This window comes from Vulpes lagopus, chromosome 2 (assembly GCF_018345385.1).
Source record: "Vulpes lagopus strain Blue_001 chromosome 2, ASM1834538v1, whole genome shotgun sequence".
NCBI lineage: Eukaryota > Metazoa > Chordata > Mammalia > Carnivora > Canidae > Vulpes > Vulpes lagopus.
The window spans coordinates 95,277,386-95,297,642 of NC_054825.1; the positions used below are offsets into that span (position 1 = coordinate 95,277,386).

At 38.0% G+C, this 20,257-nt stretch overlaps 1 long non-coding RNA gene across 1 annotated transcript in view; it reads right to left on the reverse strand.

The window, feature by feature from the left end:
* LOC121480701 overlaps positions 1-20,257 on the reverse strand; it is a 44,080-nt gene that overhangs the window by 18,171 nt on the left and 5,652 nt on the right. The window contains exon 2 of the long non-coding RNA XR_005985058.1: positions 15,004-15,163. This is a non-coding gene — a long non-coding RNA (uncharacterized LOC121480701). The remainder of the gene's footprint in view (positions 1-15,003; positions 15,164-20,257) is intronic.

Sequence of the window (20,257 nt, forward strand, 5' to 3'; positions counted from 1 at the left end):
AAAAAAAAAACAAAGAAAGAAAAGATGTAACAGCTTCTTTCCCAATTCCCTAAACTACTTGGTCATCCAACACTTACAAGATCTCAAGGGATCTTGACTCCATAACTCTAGCATGTTCCCTGCCTGGAGACACAAAAGAGTTGTTACTTTGGTGACCATTCTAGAGGAAACCAACACTAACCAGAGTCAAGCACAAAAACACAATGACATAAAAGAGAAACAGGAATTCACAGTGTTCTTTTTTCTATTTTCTAATTTTTTCCTCTCTTTTTACTTTTCATTGACAACATTATAGAATACAAAAAAAAAAGGAATATGATTTCCCCATGCACCTGTCACCCAGTTACAAAACTCTACAACTTAGGCCTTTGCTTGTTGTGTATCTCTTTTACCATCTGCTTCTTTCCTTCCATACAACAATGGGAATATTTTGAATCAAATCCTTGCTATCGTATTTTTTATAAATATGTCAGTATGCATCTAAAAAAACAAGAACTCTTTTTTAAACATATTCATTATTCTTGCCTCCCGAGAGAAGGTGATATTCTCCAACATCATCAAATATCCACTGTGTTTGAATTTCTCTTATTGTATAAAACACATATGTTTTGTTTTTTATTTTTACCACTGGGTAGGTTTAGATATGAATCCAAGTCAGATCCACGTATTGCATTTGTTTGTTGGGTCCTTTATCTTTTTTAATGGATAGGGCCCTCCTCTCTCATTTTCCTCCTGGCAATTCATTCGTTAAAGAAACCAGATAATTTATTCCTGCAGAGTTCATCATACTCTAAGATTTTGCTGACTCCATCTCTATCGTGTCCTTTAATATGTTTCTGAAACTGTATAGTTAGATCTAGAAGCATGATTTAATTCAGGTTCAGATCTGGGATAGAATGTTTGTAGAGGTACAGAAAATTCAGCTCTCCTTTAGATACCTATGAATCAATGGCCATCAGTGGATCATATACCTAGATCCATTGTTTCATAAGGGGTTTAAAATATGGTGATATTTTCTCATTCCTTTGCCATCTATTAGCTGACATGCTTCTATGAACAGAAATCTTCATCAATTCTACGGTTATCCTGAAGACAACTCATTCACACAGTAGAAATAAATGCTTGATTCTTTCCTCCTAATTACTAGTTTTTAGATAATAGGTTGGTTCCCTCACAGTCACCAAAGCTTAAAAAGTCAGTTTTTAAATATCATTTTGTACTCCTAAATTGTAAAGTGATGGGTTTCATCCCCTTCCAAATATTTCCTTGTGATGCTCAAATTATCCCATCTTTGGCCTGTACAAGCCTCTTCAAGGTGGCTCCTTAATTCTTTGACACAATCCCAGTCAGCAGTCTGTTGATTTCCTTAATCTTTGGTATAACAAGATAGATATCTAGTATATTTCCTACTCTAAACCAAGATTCAGATATTTTTTCCAAAGTATTCTGTTTTTAATAGTATATTATATTTAGAGACCAGAGTTTGGGCAAAATCTTATTTTTAGTTCTGTAAAGTGTGAGAAATACCAACTACAAGGACTGTATTTTACCTCCTTGAATGTGTTCCTTCCCACCAGAAGTCACTTATACCTGCCATTCTTTCTTGTCTGGAACTCTCTTCTCTCTTCTCTCCACTTTTTGCCTATCTTTCTCTCCCCACTCACCTTTCATATTTCCGCTCAAAATTCACTATCTTTTCTGGATGGATGGATGTTTCTGTGGTTTGTCCTGCATAACAGACAACATGGATTTGCACTTATGCAAGTGGGCTAAAAAAATGTTGTTTGTGAGACTCACGCTATGTAAAGGACCTTGGAGGCTTGGTTATTTGAAATATATAATCTGGCCTCCAGGTCAGAACTGGCCCTTCTGTTCTGGACACCCAGAGTTATAAATCTTGCCTCATATCCCCTCCTGCTCCAGGCTGGGATGGCCCCCCAGAATGGAATCCAGGAGGGAAGGCAGACAGGCATAGTCCAGGCTTCTTTATAAGTATAAAAACGTGATAACATAGAAATGAAGCTTGCTCAAACTGCACGTAGGCAAACAAATGTTTAACTTCAAAACCTGTCATTTGCCCTATAAATATGGCTCTTTTGGGATGGTCAGTTGGAAGTGTCACCTGAGGGGAGGACACTTTGCCCTGGTCTCTCAGTTGGGACTCCAGCCTGGCTATCTCCATGGGGCTTCCCCAGCTGATGAGGCTGTGTGTTGTAAGTACTTGATTTGATGTAACTCTGCCTTATTCTCATTATTGCCTATTACCTTCATCTGTGTGTCGATTCCTTTCCTCTTCCATTTCTATCAGGTTTCTATAATAATAATAAAATGTTCTTCCCTTTTCAAAACTAAAAACACAGCTATTGTGAACCTTTTTTCTAGAAAACTGTTCCAGGAATGTTTTTCCAACTTCTTGACATGATCAATTTCTCCTGCTATAATAGGCTCTCAAAGATCACATGCCCTTGCATATATTTAGCATTCATGTAAACACTATTTGACGTATACCTAATTTTCATGCTAGACTATAATATCCAAGAGGGAGATCCCTGGGTAGCGCAGCGGTTTGGCGCCTGCCTTTGGCCCAGGGCGCGATCCTGGAGACCCGGGATCGAATCCCACATCGGGCTCCCGGTGCATGGAGTCTGCTTCTCCCTCTGCCTGTGTCTCTGCCTCTCTCTCTCTCTCTCTCTCTCTCTCTCTCTCTCTGTGTGACTATCATAAATAAATAAAAATTTAAAAAAATAATATCCAAGGGGGTAGGACCCATATTGCTTTTTGCTCAGAATTGTGTTTTGGGTCCCAGGTCAATGCCTGACATAGATTAACACTGTAGTGGGTTGGTTAATGTCCCTCCCAGACCCCCATTCATGTCCACATGGAGCCTAAGATTGTAACCTTCCTTGAAAATAAGGTTTTTGCAGATGTACTTACTTAAGATGAAGTCTTCAGGGATTAAGGTGGACCCCAAATTCAATGACTGGTGTCCCCATAAGAAAAGGAAAGAACACACAGACACAGGGAATGAGGCCATGTAAAGCGGTGAAGACAGGCACAGAGATTGGAAGAGTGAGGCTGTAGCTGAGGAGTGTAGAGGACAATGTAGGGAATCACCAGAAACTGGAAAAAGCAAGGAAGGATTTTCGCCTAGAGGCTTCAGGGAGAGGACAGCCCTGGGGGCAGCTTTATGGCAGATTCCTAGTCTTCAATACTAAGTGTGAGGGAATACAGTTATATTATTTTAAACCCCCTGATTTCTGGTGTTTTGTTATGGCAGCCCAAGGAAGCTAATATGATGGACAGGACATTTTAAAAATCGCCACACAGGGCAGCCCCCATGGCTCAGCGGTTTAGCGCTGCCTTTGGCTGGGGGTGTGATCCTGGAGACCCGTGATCGAGTCCCATGTTGGGCTCCCTACATGGAGCCTGCTTCTCCCTCTGCCTATGTCTCTGCCTCTCTCTCTCTCTCTCTCTCTCTCTCTCTCTGTCTCTCTCTCTCTCATAAATAAATGGAATCTTTAATAAATAAATAAATAAAAATCACCACACAAAGGTAGAATTTCCTAGCCTTTCCCATAAAGATAATCTCCCACCCTGTAAACTTCACCTGTTCCTTATGGCCAAAAGCTCTCAAGACTTGCTGATGACTGATGGAAAAGATCATGACTAGAATATACCATACAGTATGGAGATTCCTGCTTGGGGAAAATTGGGGTGGATGGGAGGAATCGTTTTGAGAGTGCTAGGGGAGTAGGAGTGAATAGTTGCACACAAAAAAGCCAAAATGCAAAGAAAAAGTGGATCTTTAAAACAGAAATGTGAAATCTGGGGGACATAGCGTTGCTATTAGACTTTGAGTTTGAGAAAGAGTGTCATCTTAATGAGACACACCCAAGGTATCTTTGGTCACCAATCTGCACCTGTTATAATATTTGCCATCTCTCTCTACAGCTACTATCACCAAGTTTGTTAGTCAAGGAAACTATATTCCCTTGCTAAAATCTTTCCTCCCTTTCATTGCGTTTCGACTTCTCACTCATCATGTCACAACACAAGAACGTTCCTGTGCTTCGTGCATTATTCAAAGTTCATTTACCTTAAACAGGTAAATTTTAATATTGAACAAATCTCTTTAATCAATAAAGGGTTTAGTATGTGATCCCATCAAGCAACTAAAACCAAAATAATCTCTTCTAAAATGCTACAAAATATAGACTAGATATCATGTAACCTAGAAATTATGCATGACAATATAAAGTTACATTATAATTGTAACTTGATGCCTTACTCAATAAGTACAAAATAGTGAATTACATAATTTCCTTTATTTTAAAGAAAATCTAGATTAAGGGTTTTCTGAGCAAATGGCTACCAAAAATCCCACTTCCAAAATTCTACTTTATATCATACGAGGCTTAATTGAGAGGTATCTTCATAGGGTAGAAACACTACTCAATTTGAAATCATAAGACCTTGATTTGAGACCTGCTACTTCTAAACAGGACAAAACTGCTACTTCTAAGCCACTTAAACATGATCAAATAAGGTGGGAGGGAGGAACATATAAATATCTAAGGGTAGTACCTGGTATGCAGTTGGCATTTAACAAAGATGGGCATATAATTAGATCCAGAGTGTAATGATTAGGATCAAAGGACTGTGGGATAAAGAAGACCCAGGGTCAAATTCCAAATCTGCTTCTCACCAGATTCAAATGTTGACACATTTGGGGAGCTTTCTTAGCCTCAGCTTATTCCTCTAGGAAGTCCATTCCTACCACAATGGGCCTTACAAACATTAAAAAACATAGCACATAAAGGGAACTTAACCCAGTATCTGGCACATTGGAAGTACTCGATAAACATTTTCATTATTATCATTATTCATATAAGTTAATGTTTCAGAGAGATGCTTCATAGTGATTCTACATTTTTGGATGTTTGAAATACTAAGATATTGAAATAAAATAGTATTTGGGCTACCTTATATTTAATTAAATTCAAATTAATGCTAAATCATCACAGACTAAAATCTGAACTTTAAAATTATGATAATGGGGGATCCCTGGGTGGCTCAGTGGTTTAGTGCCTCCTTCGGCCCAGGGCATGATTCTGGAGTCCCTGGATCAAGTCCCATGTTGGGCTCCCTGCATGGAGTCTGCTTCTCCCTCTGCCTATATCTCTACTTCTCTCTCTCTCTATGTCTTTCATGAATAAATAAAATATTTTAAAAAATAAATAAATAAAATAAAGTAAAATTACTATAACATTAGCAGAAATAAACTGTAACAACAAGGGAATACCAGAATGTAATACATACAAGATCCAACCAACCCACATTCTTTCTCTAATAGTACTGGAAAAACATATTTTATGGGAAGACATAAAATAGGTAAAATCACATTTTAATACATTTTCATTTTATTATATCTGAGGCTCTGTGAGATGATCTTCTCCCAAACTGTCTCATGTTTCCTAATGTTTAACATTCAACCATTAGAGAGTTAGTCATTTGACTTAAAAACATTCTCTGGAAGCAGGAAGACAACATGCTACCAGATATAAACATCTAAGTGGACATGAGGTTATCATAGACATTCCAAAAACAGATCACAGATTCATAAATATCCTAGAACCAGAAAGGATAACTACCCAAAGGCAAAAGAAAGGTGAACAGATGTGACCAGCTTCAGCTGTCTCCAACATTGGCAGGGGGAAACTAGAAACTTTTTATGGATAAGAATTGATTTTACTTAACAACAAAATCATACATGATCTTGCATTTGTGTAATGGTGAAGATAGATCTGATTAGAAGATTCCAAAGGTTTTAGGCTATTTTTTTTCCTTTCAAATTCTATCAATGATCCAGATCCTTGAGATATTTGCATAGAAAAAAACATGATACAGCTATAGAATGCTGCCCTATCTGAAATGTTTTTATAATATCTATTGTGGAGCTATAATTTCACTAAAGACAACACAATGAAATGACAAACTCTTAAAAATCACCTATTTTTAGTCTTTGCTTATACATAAGAATAATATAAAAATATGCATTAGATTGGCAGGCCTGTCTTTGGCAGCCAAAGGCACAGCACCAAAAATGTATAATTATAAAATCACTCAACAACTATTTTGTCATGTAGCATGGCAGGTAAATAATGGTTGTGTTAATGTATGTATTATTTTAGTATCTGGTTATGCAAATGTAGACATTTGTTCAAGTGAAGGTTAAGCCTTTGGGAGATAATGGTTAAGATCCCCTGAGAATATTCTCTATTCTCAACAAAGGAAGTATTAAGTTTTTCCTCTGAGTATTTCTTTAAAAAGTATTTATAAAGTTTCCAAAGAAATGTGTACTTCTTCCTCTTAAATTCCAATATACAAAAGTATAAAGTAAATTACAAATATCTCCATATTACCTAGTCTTCCTGGTGCAGTCCGTCGCGTTGCCTTTGCATGTATATGCATGTATGCACATGGAGACAGAGACAGAAAGATTCTTCAAACTGTATTGTCAATGTTGTCAAAACTAGAGATTTTCCAACAGCTAAAGATGGATCCTCGTAGCTGTGGGAGTCTTCTGAATTAGACCTTTCTTACCCTTACCTGAATCAACGGTTTTAAGATCAAATCTCTAAGCTATTCAAATAGGAATTGTGGATATTTATAGTCTAGTGTTGTCCAATTCAGCATTTCTCAGTTCTAGCTGCTAAAACAGAAAGGAGGTGGAGGGGGTGGGGAACGGTGGGTAGAGGGGCATCAATATGCAAACCTCCAAAGTTTTTTGAAGATCAGTTTATTTACCTCAAAGTTCAGAGAGGTTTCCAAAAGTTGCCCAGTTGGATTATTTTTAACGTTTTTTGTTGGGTTTTGTTTTGTTTTGTTCTTAAGAGTTTATTTATTTATTCATGAGAGACACAGAGAGAGAGAGAGAGAGAGAGAGAGAGAGAGGTAGAGACACAGGCAAAGGGAGAAGCAGGCTCCATGCAGGGAGCCCAACGTGGGACTCAATCCTGGGTCTCCAGGATCACGCCCTGGGCTGAAGGGGGCACTAAATCGCTGAGACACCTGGGCTGCCCTGTTGGGTTTTTTAAAGTATTTAAATTCTACTCAGCATCTAGTGTACTTTTGATTGCAGAAGTAAGAATTTAGTGACTCATCCCTTACCTATAATACCCAGTGCTCATCATAACACAAAAGTTGCCCGGTTGTTAAGAGTCTGCACATCTACTAAATGGGAAGAAGTCTCATGAGCTTGACCTCCTTGGAGAGATGAAGGCTGCTTCCTCTGTGCAGAGGGAAGCACTCTGAGAAGCTCTGCTCATACTATTGTGGTGCATTGTTTTCAGTCCTAATTGAAACTAGGAAATGCAGGGAAGTGTGATAATGAAAACAACAGGATCAGCGGAGTGTGGAAATTAGCTGACTTTTTCCCCACAAAATCTGTAAAAACAGACTAGTTTGAGTTAGGGGTGTGATTTCTGGGTTATATGCTAGAAGAGGTGTCTTACAGCTAATACCATGAAGCCAATAAGGAAATAGCCTTCGCTTACCTGTGACTCCAGGCACTTGTTACAAGAATGCTGCTTAAGAATAAATACAAGACTGTCTCAGAAGTCAAAATGCAGAGGTGGTGATCCATTCAAATCAGACCTGGTCCATACAGTTTTGAGCATTCTGTGAATCTCTAGCACAATGCCTACTTTACAGAAGCACTCAATAAATGGTCATTGGTGCCCTTGTTAATGCTTTGTTCTAACTCTAAGGGCATGATGTGCCATCATGAACAGCAACGCTTCTTTTTTAATAGCTACACAAATCATTGGCAACTGGGAAAATCTTTCCCAGCCATCTGAAACTCTAAAAGAGACCTCTAAAGGTTAGTATCCAAAATACATAAAGAGCTTAAATAACTCAACACCAAAAAGCCACAAGTAATCTAACTTAAAAATGGGTGGAAGAAAAAAAAATGGGTAGAAGACATGAACAGACATTTCTCTAAAGACATCCAGGTGGTCGATAGACACATGGAAAGATGATCAACATCACTCATAATCAGGGAAATGTGAATCAAAATTGCAGTAAGACATCACTTCACACCTGTCAGAATGGCTAAAATCACAAATACAAGAAACAACAAGTGTTGGTGGTGAGGATGTGGAGAAAGAGAAACCCCCATGCACTTTTGGTGGGAATGCAAACTGGTGCACCCACTGTGGGAAACACTATGGAGCTTCCTCAGAAAAGTAAAAATAGAATTACTATATCATTTAGTAATTCCACTACTGAGTATTTGCCCAAAGAATACAAAAAAAAACTTATTTGAAAAGATATATGTACCCCTCTGTTTCTTCCAGCATTATTTACAGTACCAAATTATGGAAACAGCCCGTGTCCACTGAGAGACAAATGTATATGGAATTGATATACATGTACCATGGAATATTGTTCAGCCATAAAAAAGAATGAGATCTTGCCACTTGTAACAACATAGAGAATATGTTGAATATAGAGAGTATAATGTTCAATGAAATAAGTCAGTCAGAGAAAGACAAATACCATATAATTTTACTCATATATGGAATTTGAGAAATAAAAGAAATGAACAATTGAAAAAAGAGACAAATGGGAAAACAGACTCTAAACTATAGAGAACAAACTGGCAGTTAGCAGAGGGGAGTTACCAGAGGGGAGGTAGTGAGGGGGAGAGGTGAAAGAGGTGAAGGGGATTAAGAGCACCCTTATGGTGATGAGCACTGAGTAATGTATAGAATTGTCAAATCACTATATTGTACACCTGAACCTAATATAACACTACATTAACTATACTGGAATTGAATTTTCAAAATGGCCTCTAAAAATGGGAAAAAGGAAGATTTGTATCTGTGTGTGCTAGATTGTAAATCCCTTGAGGAATTTCTGTCTCTTCAGTGTCACTGCCTAGTTTAATGCATGAAATGTAGCATGACCTCAGTAAATGCCACCATAAAGGGCACCGGCGAAGAGCACAAACTCTAGAGTCAGCCTGTTTGGGTATATATTCTGATTCTCCCACTTATTAGCTGTGTAATCTTGAGAAAGTTACTTAACCTCTCTGTGCTTCTGTATCCCCATTTGTAAAATGGGGGTGATAATAGTTTTGACTTTACTGGGTTACCCTGAGGTTCAAATGAACTATCACATGCAAATTGCTCAGAATAGTGCCTATCACCACAGGGTTGCTATATATTTGCTATTATTACTGTGATGATGAAGATGATGAGCTTTCCCCCAAACCTTAAGCACTAGCCTTAGAAATACAGCATGAAACCGATCTTTCTGCCACACTCCTGGGGCCTCCTGACCCTCTGAGAAACGTATACAGTCGTCCCTTTTATACCCAGTAATCGATTGTGACAACAGCTACTAAGTGGAACACATTCTACCTAATTGTGGTTTTTTCAAGAAAAAAATGATGCCAAAGGAGCTGCCAAGTGCCTCTGCTGTGTTTTCAAAAGGCAAAGTTAAATCTTCTCTTGCTGCTCTTTGAACATTATCTGAAAATGATTAGAACTGTAACATTTGTGCTCTATTTAAGAAAATAACAATATTTTCTAAATTAGTGGGTAAATGATACTTACTAGTGGCACCGTTAACCCTCACTGGTTTTTTTGGACAAAAGGAGCCTATTTAAGAATAAATAAAGCACAAGAAACCTATTCTTTCTAAAAATCAATAAATAATGCTTTTAATTCACTTTGATTACTGGACTTGGCAGGAGAATAATCATGTCATGAAACTGACACCACAACAAAAAGCATTATGCTGACAAAAACAAGTAGGAATAAGCCAACTACTGAGCCGCAAAAAGAAAACATTATGCCCCGAAGTAGTTTCTGCCGCGAAATCAGGAGCCTGGGCTGTGCGGTCGGCCGCAGCGTGAAGAGGAGCGATTCTCTCTTGCAAAGTGCACCTGTTACAGCTGAGTGGCATCACCTCCACCTGTGCAGCAGTTCTTCCCGCCAACGGTTTCCAAGCAGTGTGAAGCCTGCCTCTGACACCTCCCTAGTAAACTGTGCCTGCAGACGAGATGACAGACCGAGCAGAGCATGCACTAGAGTCAGTTAGCAGGAGAACAGGCCCCGACTAGGGCTTGCCATTGCACCTGGCCCCATGACGTCACTGTAAATGCCCAGGGACGGCAGCGTTCATTTCCAAGAGGTGATCATTGTTGCCGACCTCAGTGAACAAGTTGCATGTAAAGCATCCCTTTTTTTTCCCCTTTGTTTCTTGGAATCTACAATGAGAGTTTAAATGGAAGGAAGGTCGAAGTTCAGTAAGAGAAGCCTGGCCAGACAGAGCAGAAGAAAGATGGACCCTGGAACCAGGAAGACCTGCTCAGGCTATCACCTTTGCCTTCCACACATTGTCTCCCTAAGCAAGTTCACTTCTCGTCTGCAGACTCAGGTTCCTCCGTAGCAGGAGGGAATAATAAAATCTATCTCAGGGCCCTTATCAGAATTTAATGACATGTGTAGGCATCCAGCACATGGTGTTGTATATACTCAATGAAAATTACTATGAAAATTGTCTGCAAAATGACTCTTTTTCTTGGCCTTTAATATAGAGGAGAGACCCAAAGGCTCCTTTGTTTAACGGGACTGAAGCCAAGCTGGATAACCCTGGAAGGTGAGATGAACTCGCAGGAGTCTAGAGGTGCGGGACACATGCTGCTTACAGCAAGGCACGAGACACTGGAAGTGAGGTTGTCACCTGGAATGCAATCAGGAGGGCCCCGAGTCCTCTCTATGCTCTCCTATCTTCACTGCAATCTTCTCTCTCTACCCCCTACCCCCAACTATTAACCAAACCATTGCTGGAAGAAGAGGAAGCCATCACTGTACTGTATGATGCAGGCTGCCAGGGAAGCTTACAAAAGGCTCTGCTTACTGCAAACTTCCTGACAGCTCTCACACCATCACTGTTGCATGTGCAAACCCTTTTTATGATTCCTTTAAACAGAGAGAATGTTAAGAGGCTAGAGCAAGCATGTGACTCCACTGTGAGTACCTTGGGCTTATTTATATACTGGGATGGGAAGAAGACCGATTTTTCTTCATTTTTACTTCACAGGCTGTGATTGCTACAGTATCCATGCCCCTCTCTGAGACTGAGGCACAGAATTAATAATTCACAAACAGTATGGGGGAGAAAACACATTATCTGACACACATCCAAAACCCAAAAACTAAAAGACAAATGTGGGGGTATGCAGTTCAAAGCAAAGAGCTCTAATTGAAACCTGAGTCACACTTATAACACCTTCTTCAAATGAAGGAGCACAGTGTGGTCTCAGTTCTCTGCCCATTGCATCCACCCCAATAATACCCAGGAGGATACAGTTTAATACTGCCACAGGCAAAGTAGAAAAGGCAAGAGAAAAGATTGTTGTTCTCTCTTTTCCTTTCTGCCTCTGTTAAGCTCCAAGGAAAAGTGAGTTTCCAGTGGCAGGCAATGAATAAGACTGAAGAAAGGTTTTATTTCACCTCTTTAGGCCAGGTTAAATAAAACCTGTGTCAGAAGACATCCATGGGACATCTGGGTGGCTCCGTGGTTGAGTCTGCCTTTCTCAGGTTGTGATCCTGGGGTTCTGGGATGGAGTCCCACATCAGGCTTGCAGGGAGCCTGCTTCTCCCTCTGCCTGTGTCTCTGCCTCTCTGTGTGTTTCTCATGAATAAATAAATAAAATCTTTTTCTTAAGAAAAAAGAAAGAAAAAACAAAAACATCCTGGCAATTTATCTATAGCTAAAGATTGGCAGGGACACTGGGTGGCTCAGCGGCTGAGCATCTGCTTTCAGCTCGGGGTATGATCCCAGGGACCTGGGATAGAGTTCTGAATCAGGCTCCCTGCAGGGAGTCTGCATCTCCCTCTGCCTATGTCTCTGCCTCTCTCTGTGCCTCTCATGAGTAAATAAATAAAATCTTTTTAACAAAATAAAATAAAGATTGGCAGATCTATCTCCATGCACAGCCAGTCACCCCCCTTTCCCATTGTTCCCCTCCTCTTGTGAATGCCCCAAGAAATACATGGGCAAGAGCAGAAAGATACTACACAGTTGACTCAACGTTTTTTTTCCAATCAATTCTCATGCAAAAACAGACTCATCAAGAAATATACACTAAACACATCTATAATGTGTTAGATCTCACTGCTTCCTTCATGCATTTTCTGACAACACAGCCTCTTATCTATTTCGTCATAATGAGATACGGTTGTACCAAATAATTTAGTGTGTTGCAATCTTGGTTATATGCTTCAATGTAGTGGTGGTTAAGAGCATAGGGTCTGAGCATAGGCAATTGTGTTAAGGACATCATGAAGATAGTGAAAGGCAATGCATGGAGTGGGAAAAAAATATTTACAAACCATTATCTGGTGCAGGATAAATATCCAGAATATATAAAGAACCTCTACAACTCAATAAAAATGAAACAACCATATTTAAAAATGAACAAAGAATTTAAATAGACATATCTCCAAAGAGGATTCACAAGTGGCCAATAAGCACATGAAAAGATGCTCAACATCACTAATCATGAGGGAAACGCAAATCAAAACCATAGTGAGATACCATTACAACGGGTACCAGAAAAAAATGTCGGCAAGACAGTAGAGAAATTGCAACCTTTGTACAGGGCCAGTGGAAGTTTGAAATGGTGCAACCACTATGGAAAACAGTATACAATGTCTAAAAATGAAACAAAACAAAGAATTAACTCGAGTTGTAATAATTCTTCTCACATATACCTAAAATAATTGAAAGCAGGAACTCAGATACTTAAACATCCATGTTGTATATTTACACTTTACCACAATAAAAAAATATATAGGAATTTGGAAAAAATAAAGAGCCTAACTTCTGGAGCCAGTTCCATATGTGCCACCCTAGGTATCCCAGATTAGCCTTGGGCAAGTAATTTAGCTTTCTGTTTTCTCATCTGTAAAATGGAATAAGTAGAGTGCCTAAGTCATAGGTTGTTGCAAAGTTCATGGCAGATGACAAAAAGAAAAACCTGGCACATAATAAATGCACAAAACATGTTAGCGATTATTATTTCTTCTTTGTATGAATGCTAAAAAACCCAATGCTATAGACAAATATTTCTTGCTTTTCTGCATCCACCTTAGAGCATTCTCTACATGTTACTAAATACTTATTTACTCATTTACATCTTTATATACAAAGATGAACCTTATTGACTCAGTATCAGTGATTGTTTTCCAACACAGAATATAAATTAATATTGATCCATTCATATTCTTCAATAAGCCTCTTTGACCCAAAGATATACATTTGTAGACGTCTGGGTATTATCTTGAAAATATAGATAATGCTGAGGTATTATCTTGTAAAGGACTTAATTCACATGGCTATATTCCAAGGCCAAGAGAATCATGAAGTCTTTCCCATTGCTGTTGTTAACCAACCTATAGAACCAATCACAGAGTACAATGTAATTCAGACATCACCATCTATGAATAGATTCAAAGTAAGTCAAACAGATGGCAAAATCTCTGAGCCTCAAAAGCTGATACCTTCTTAGATCTCTTCACATCACTGAGGAAGGGATTGAGGTGTGAAGGTCATATAGACCACCAATAATAAATTCTGGCCCAGATGACATTGGGGATCCATATTAAATTTCAAAGCAAGTGTATCTAAAGATGATGTTGGTTTTGAGTTGACAGCATGAGAAATAGGGCATTTGCTAATTCTCTCCTTTTTAAAAAAATTTTAAATAAAAAAACTTCTACTCAAAATCTGTGATAATATAATAACAGGTGATTTCTGAAATGTACAACATTTTTACGAGCTTTTCCTAAAATTAGTTTTTTAAAACCTTGCCTGATGCTGGCTTCTAAAATCATCTTCAATCTGAGTGAGAGCAAATTCATTTAACGGTTTATTTCTCCAACAATTTGAGTGACTATTTCCCCTAGATATCTTTCTCGGAGCCCACACCCTAAAGCTTCATAATTCCATTAAATCACCACACAGCTGGGCAATTCTTTCTTTGCTCACATTATAGTGGTCCCCAGGGAATTTATGTAAATCTATGGAAATTCATTTTAAAGTCTGTACTCCGAAAGGGAGGATGCATCCTCATTAAGTAAACGATTATATCTACAAATAAGCTAAAAGGAACATGCTGGAGAGCTAAATTAAACTTTTCATCAGGAAAACTAAACCATTCACTTTCATATATGAGCTTTACCCAAATGCTACCAAAATCATGAGACAAATGATTTTGATGAAGTCCAAACAGATACCAAGGAAAGTGTAGCTGAGCCACTATGGCAGAACACAGCCTCCTTTCTGGTATAACCACCTGATGCCACCTTGGGCCATGGTACAGGAAAATGTTCACCCTTATCATTCACAGGCTCTCAGGAAAGACTTCTCCCATAAGGGTGAAAAGAAATGTACTCCCAAAGTCTTTCAAAGGACACCCAAGTCAATTCTAAGAACCAAAAAGACAGCTTAAAGGAGAAGATATTGTGTGTTAAGAAGAGGACACAAGCTTTGCAGTTAGACTTATCTGCCTCCCACTCCTACATCCTTCACCTACTAGCTGAATAAATCACCTAGACTTCATAGCATGGTTGGCACTCAAATGCCTTTATCTGAACAACAACGAAAAATGAGGTCTGAGTAAGATCTAAGCTCTAGAAATGAGGAGCTAACTGGAAGGGAAAGGAGAGAATTCCTCCACTTAAAAGTTATAGGTCCTCAAACAACTATGGTGTCTTCCCATCTTGGTAGATCTGCTCACCTCTCCTACTCCTGAGAAAGTAGGGCTAAAGCGATTTATGAGAACATTGACTCAATATTGCCACAGCCCTTTCTTCTTAAGCCATTTACTTTTTTCTCATATCTGAAAACTCCATACTCTACACAAATTACATCTTGGTTCTGAAGTTAGAATTAAAAGTGAAAATATCAAATGAGCAAATTTACCCATGAAAATCCCTTAGGAAGGCTTAGCATTGGAATAGTCTCCCAGGAAGTCCAGCATTGGTCATTTCTTATGCATTATTGGGACAGATTGCTGATTCTTCAGTGGAGCCCAAGTGAACCAGCTGCCTTGACTTTCAGATTCATGTCATCTTAAAGATATCTGCAGAGACATAGACATTAGATATAGCTTCTGATAGTAGATTCATATTCCAATTAACATGATTCTCACACTCCATAGGAGATAAATGAAACTGAGACCAAGAGAGGAAAGACAGATTCCCATCTCCATGCACACATTGGATGGAATAACTGGTGGAATGGCCTACACTTTTTAAATATTTGTTTTAGTATGTCTTTATTTTGCTAAGCAGTATGACAACATTTGCATACATTAAATACGCTTTAGTCATCCAAGCACATGATATTATGCCACATTTTGTTTTGTGTTACTGAAATGAAATTGTAGTCAATGGTAAACCCCATCAATCAGGCCACATATGAGGGCTGATAACTCCCGCTAAGTAAGAAAGAAAAAGAGAGACTCCTTCACATTTCAGGAATTAAGACAAATCTTAGTCACCACTAGTAAATATCTGGGAAGAACACAAATACGTGAAGGGTAAATAACAAGCTACTAAACAATGATGGAGTCAACCAACAAATCAAAGAGGAAATAAAAAATGCATGGAGGCAGGGACACTGAGGTGGCTCAGCAGTTAAGTGTCTGCCTTTGGCCCGGGAGTGATCCTGGAGACCAGGGATCGAGTCCCACATCGGGCTCCCTACATAGAGCCTGCTTCTCCCTCTGTCTGTGTCTCTGCCTCTGTGTGTGTGTGTGTCTCTCATGAATAAAAAAATAAAATCTTTTTTTAAAAATACATGGAGACAAATGAAAATGAAAACCCAATGATCCAAAATCTTGGATGCAACAAAATTTGCTCTAAGAGGGAAGTTTATAGGAATACAAGCCTACTTTAAGAAACAAACAAAACAACCCTCAAATAAACAATGTAAGCTTTTATCTAAAGGAGCTAGAAAAAGAACAAACAAAACCAAAAGCAGTAGAAGGAAGGAAATAATAAAGATTAGAGCAGAAATAAATTAAATAGGAACTAAAAAAAAACAACAATAAAACAGATCAATGAAACCAGGAGCTGGTTCATAGAAAAGATTAACAAAGTTAATAAACTTTTAGCCAGACTCACCAAAAGAGAAAGAGAAAGGGCTCAAACAAAATCAGAAATGAAAGGAGAGAAAGAACTGACACCATAGAAATACAAAGGATTATAAGAGAATGTTATGAAAAATTATATGCCAACAAATTGGACAACCTAGAAGAAATGGATAAATTCCTGGAAACATATGACCTCCAAAAACTGAACCAGGAAGAAATAGAAAAATTTGAATAGACAGATAACCAGCAATGAAATTGAATCAGTAATCAAAACACTTCCAACTAACAAAAGTCCAAAAACAAGTGGCTTCACACATGAATTCTGCCAAACATTTAAAGAAGAGCTAATACCTACTCTTCTCAAACTATTCTGAAAAATAAAAGGGGAAGGAAAGCTTCCAAATTCATTCTATGAAGCCAGGATTACCCTGATACCAAAACCAGATAAAGACACCGCTAAAAAAGAGAACTGCAGGCCAATATCTCTGATGAACATAGATGCAAAAATAGGCAACAAAATATTAGCAAACAAAATCCAAAAATAAATTTTAAAAATTCAGCATGATCAAGGGGGATTTATTCCTGGGATACAAGGGCGGTTCAATATTCAAAAATCTATCAACATGACACATACCATCAACCAAAGAAAGGATACAAACCGTATGATCATTTCGATAGATGAGGAAAAAGTATTTGACAAAGTTACAGCATCTGTTCGTGGAAAAACCCTCAACAAATATAGAAAAACCTAAAGACTCCACCAAAAACTGCTAGACCTTATAAATGAATTCAGTAAGTTGCAGGATACAAAATCAATATAGAGAAATCCATTGCATTTTAACACACTAATAATGAAGTAGCAGAAAGAGAAATTAAGAAAACAATCCCATTTACAACTGCGCCAAAATTAATAAAATATCTAGGGATAAACTGAACCAAGTTGGTGAAAACCTCCTTGTTTTCTAAAAACTATAAGTATTGCTGAAAGAAATTGAAGATGACACAAACAAATGGAAATATTTTCCATGTAATGGACTGGAAGAACAAGTACTGTTAAGATATTCATGCTACACAAAGCAATCTACAGATGTAATGCAATCCCCATCAAAATGCCAACAAATTTTTTTCACAGAACTAGAAAAATAACCCTAAAATTGTATGGAACCACAAAAATACTCTGAATAGTCAAAGCAATATTGAAAAGAAGAACAGAACAGGAAGCATCACAATCCCAGATTTCAAGATACACTACAAAGCTGTAGTAATCAAAATAGTATGGTACTGGCATAAAAATAGATACATAGATAAATAGAACAGAATGGAGAATTCAGAAATAAATTCATCTATGACAAAGGAGGTAAGAAAAATGAATGGGAAAAGATAGTCTTTTCAACAAATGATGCTGGGAAAATTGGACGGTGACATGTAAAAAAAAATGAAACTGGTCCACTTTCTCACACCATACACAAAAATAAACTCAAAATGGATTAAAGACCTAAGTGTGAGACCTGAAACCATAAAAATTCTAGAAGACTGCATAGGCAGTAATTCCTCTGACATCAGCCATTAGCAACATTTTTCTAGACACCTTCTGGGGCAAGGGAAACAAAAGCAAAAATTAACTATTAGGACTACATCAAAATAAAAAGCTTCTTCATAGCAAGGGAGTCAATCAACAAAACAGAAAGACAACCTATGGATTGGGGGAAGATATTTGCAAATGATATATCTGATAAAGGGTTAGTTATATATTGGACTAGTTAGTTATATATTTCCATTTGTCTCCAATAAATATAGATATATTATATATCCAAAATATTTATTTAAAAAAACTTATACAACTCAACAACAACAAATCCAACTGATAAATGGACAGAAGATATAAACAGACATTTCTCCAAGGAAGACATCCAGATGGCTAACAGACACATGGAAAGACACTCAACATCACTGATTATCATGGAAATACAAATCAAAACTATAATGAGATATCACCTCACACCTGTCAGAATGGCTAAAATCACAAACATAAGAAACAAGTGTTGGTGAGGATGTGGAGAAAAAGAGACCCTTGTGCACTGTTGGTGAATGCAAACTGGTGCATCCAATGTGGAAAAAGTATGGAGGTTCCTCAAAAACATAAAAACTACTGTATGATCCAGTAATTCCACTACTGGATATTTACCCAAAGATACAAAAACACTAATTTGAAAAAAATACATGCGCCACTATGTTTATTGCAGGATTGTTTAAAATAGCAAAATTATGGAAGCAGCCCAGTGTTCATCAATAGATGAATGAGTAAAGATGTGATATGTGCAAAATATATATATTCAACCACAAAAAAGAATGAAATATTGCCTTTTGTAACAACATGGATAGATCTAGAGAATAACATGCTAAGTATAATAAGTCAGGGTATGATAAATACCATATGATTTCACTTATATGCAGGACTTAAGAAACACATAAACACAGAAAAAGAGGTAAAGAAAAAACAGGACCTGAAATACAGGGAATCATCTCATGGTTACCGGAGGGGAACTGGGCGGAGTGGGGGTGTGGTGGGGGGTGAAACAGGTGATGAGAATTGAGTCCACTTATCATAATAAGTTCTGAGTAAGGAATAGAATTGTTGAATCACTCTCTTGTATACCTGAAACTGATATGACAGAGTAGGTTAACTATACTGGAATTTGAATTTATTAAAAGGCAACACTTGGCCGGGATACACAGTCTAGTCCCTGTTACAGTTAAGCTAGCCCCAGAGTCATAGCTGTTTCTGTCTGTCCAGTTCTCTCTCTCACTGCTTGGGTTCTATCTGTCCCATTTACAACATCTTTTTAACTTTATTTCATTTCTTTGGGAAAAGAAATTCAGACCAGGCAAGTGTTCTCTGGCAGCTGCATCAGATTTTTGATCCAGAAAACTTGAAATACCTCATCTTTCTCATCTGTCTCCAGATCTGTATTTTGTTTTCCTGCAGCTCCCATTCCTTCATCCTCATCTCTTCACTCCTTCCATCTCTACGTGGAGGGAGAAGGACAATAAACATGTATGGGTCACATGCAATTTTTAATACTATCTGCACTCTAAGAAACTATGCAGATTCCAGCATGTCAGTTTGAAAATAAACCCAGCTGCATTGTGCTGGAACATGAAAAAAAAAATGACCATTGACTTTCTGAAAGAGAAAAAAATAAGTTGGTTTCTAATTCTTGATTTTTCATTTCTATTTTCAATATGAAATATCTAAAATGTGATGATGTCATTTTAATAAAATATAGAGGCAGAGATACTGTTGCTCAGATTTGCTGTAAATATGCTGTAAGGAAATTGCCCTTACGTTATTATAAAAATTTTAACTTTAATCATTAAAGCCACATCTAATCTTCTACAAAGACTCTGCTACTCCTGCAAGCATAACTCACTGCTGCCTCCTCGATGCTCCTCTTGTGTATATGTTTATCAATGGTGATGATATTAACATGCAATATCTTGTGTTTCAAATTTATATACATCTACTTCCTCCATGTGATGGTAAAGCCTCTTGATTACTTTGGAGATATAAATTCAGTTTCTTGCAAAGAGTAGAGGCTCAATAAATATTTATTGGGCTTTATTTGAGTTATTCTGTTATAAACTTGGGAACTGATAAGAGCACCTTTGCTTCCTCCTCCACGTTTGGCCCATCCCTCACCATCTTAACTAGCCGTCCATTGCTCTTTTCCGCATCTACCACCTCTTAGATACCAATTCACAATCTCTCAGCCTCATGTGTCTTTTGTTTCAATTGCTGCTACAGTAACCAGCTCTGCCTGGGTTGGGAAAGATTTCATTTGTGCAGAACTTGACAGTAACCATACTCTATGCCAAACCACAAGCCTCTTGCCAACCCAGAACTTCCTTGTTGACACTGAGGTGCGAGTGGTCTTGTTAGCTGCCGACAACAGCAGTCTGGAACTTCTGGGAAGTACAGCAAACCTGTGATCAGTGACCAACAACAAAACAAAGAAATCCTCTTTCTCAACTGTCTGTGGTTCTGAGGTGCAGTTGATGTGGCCTTTCACAGGACGCCCC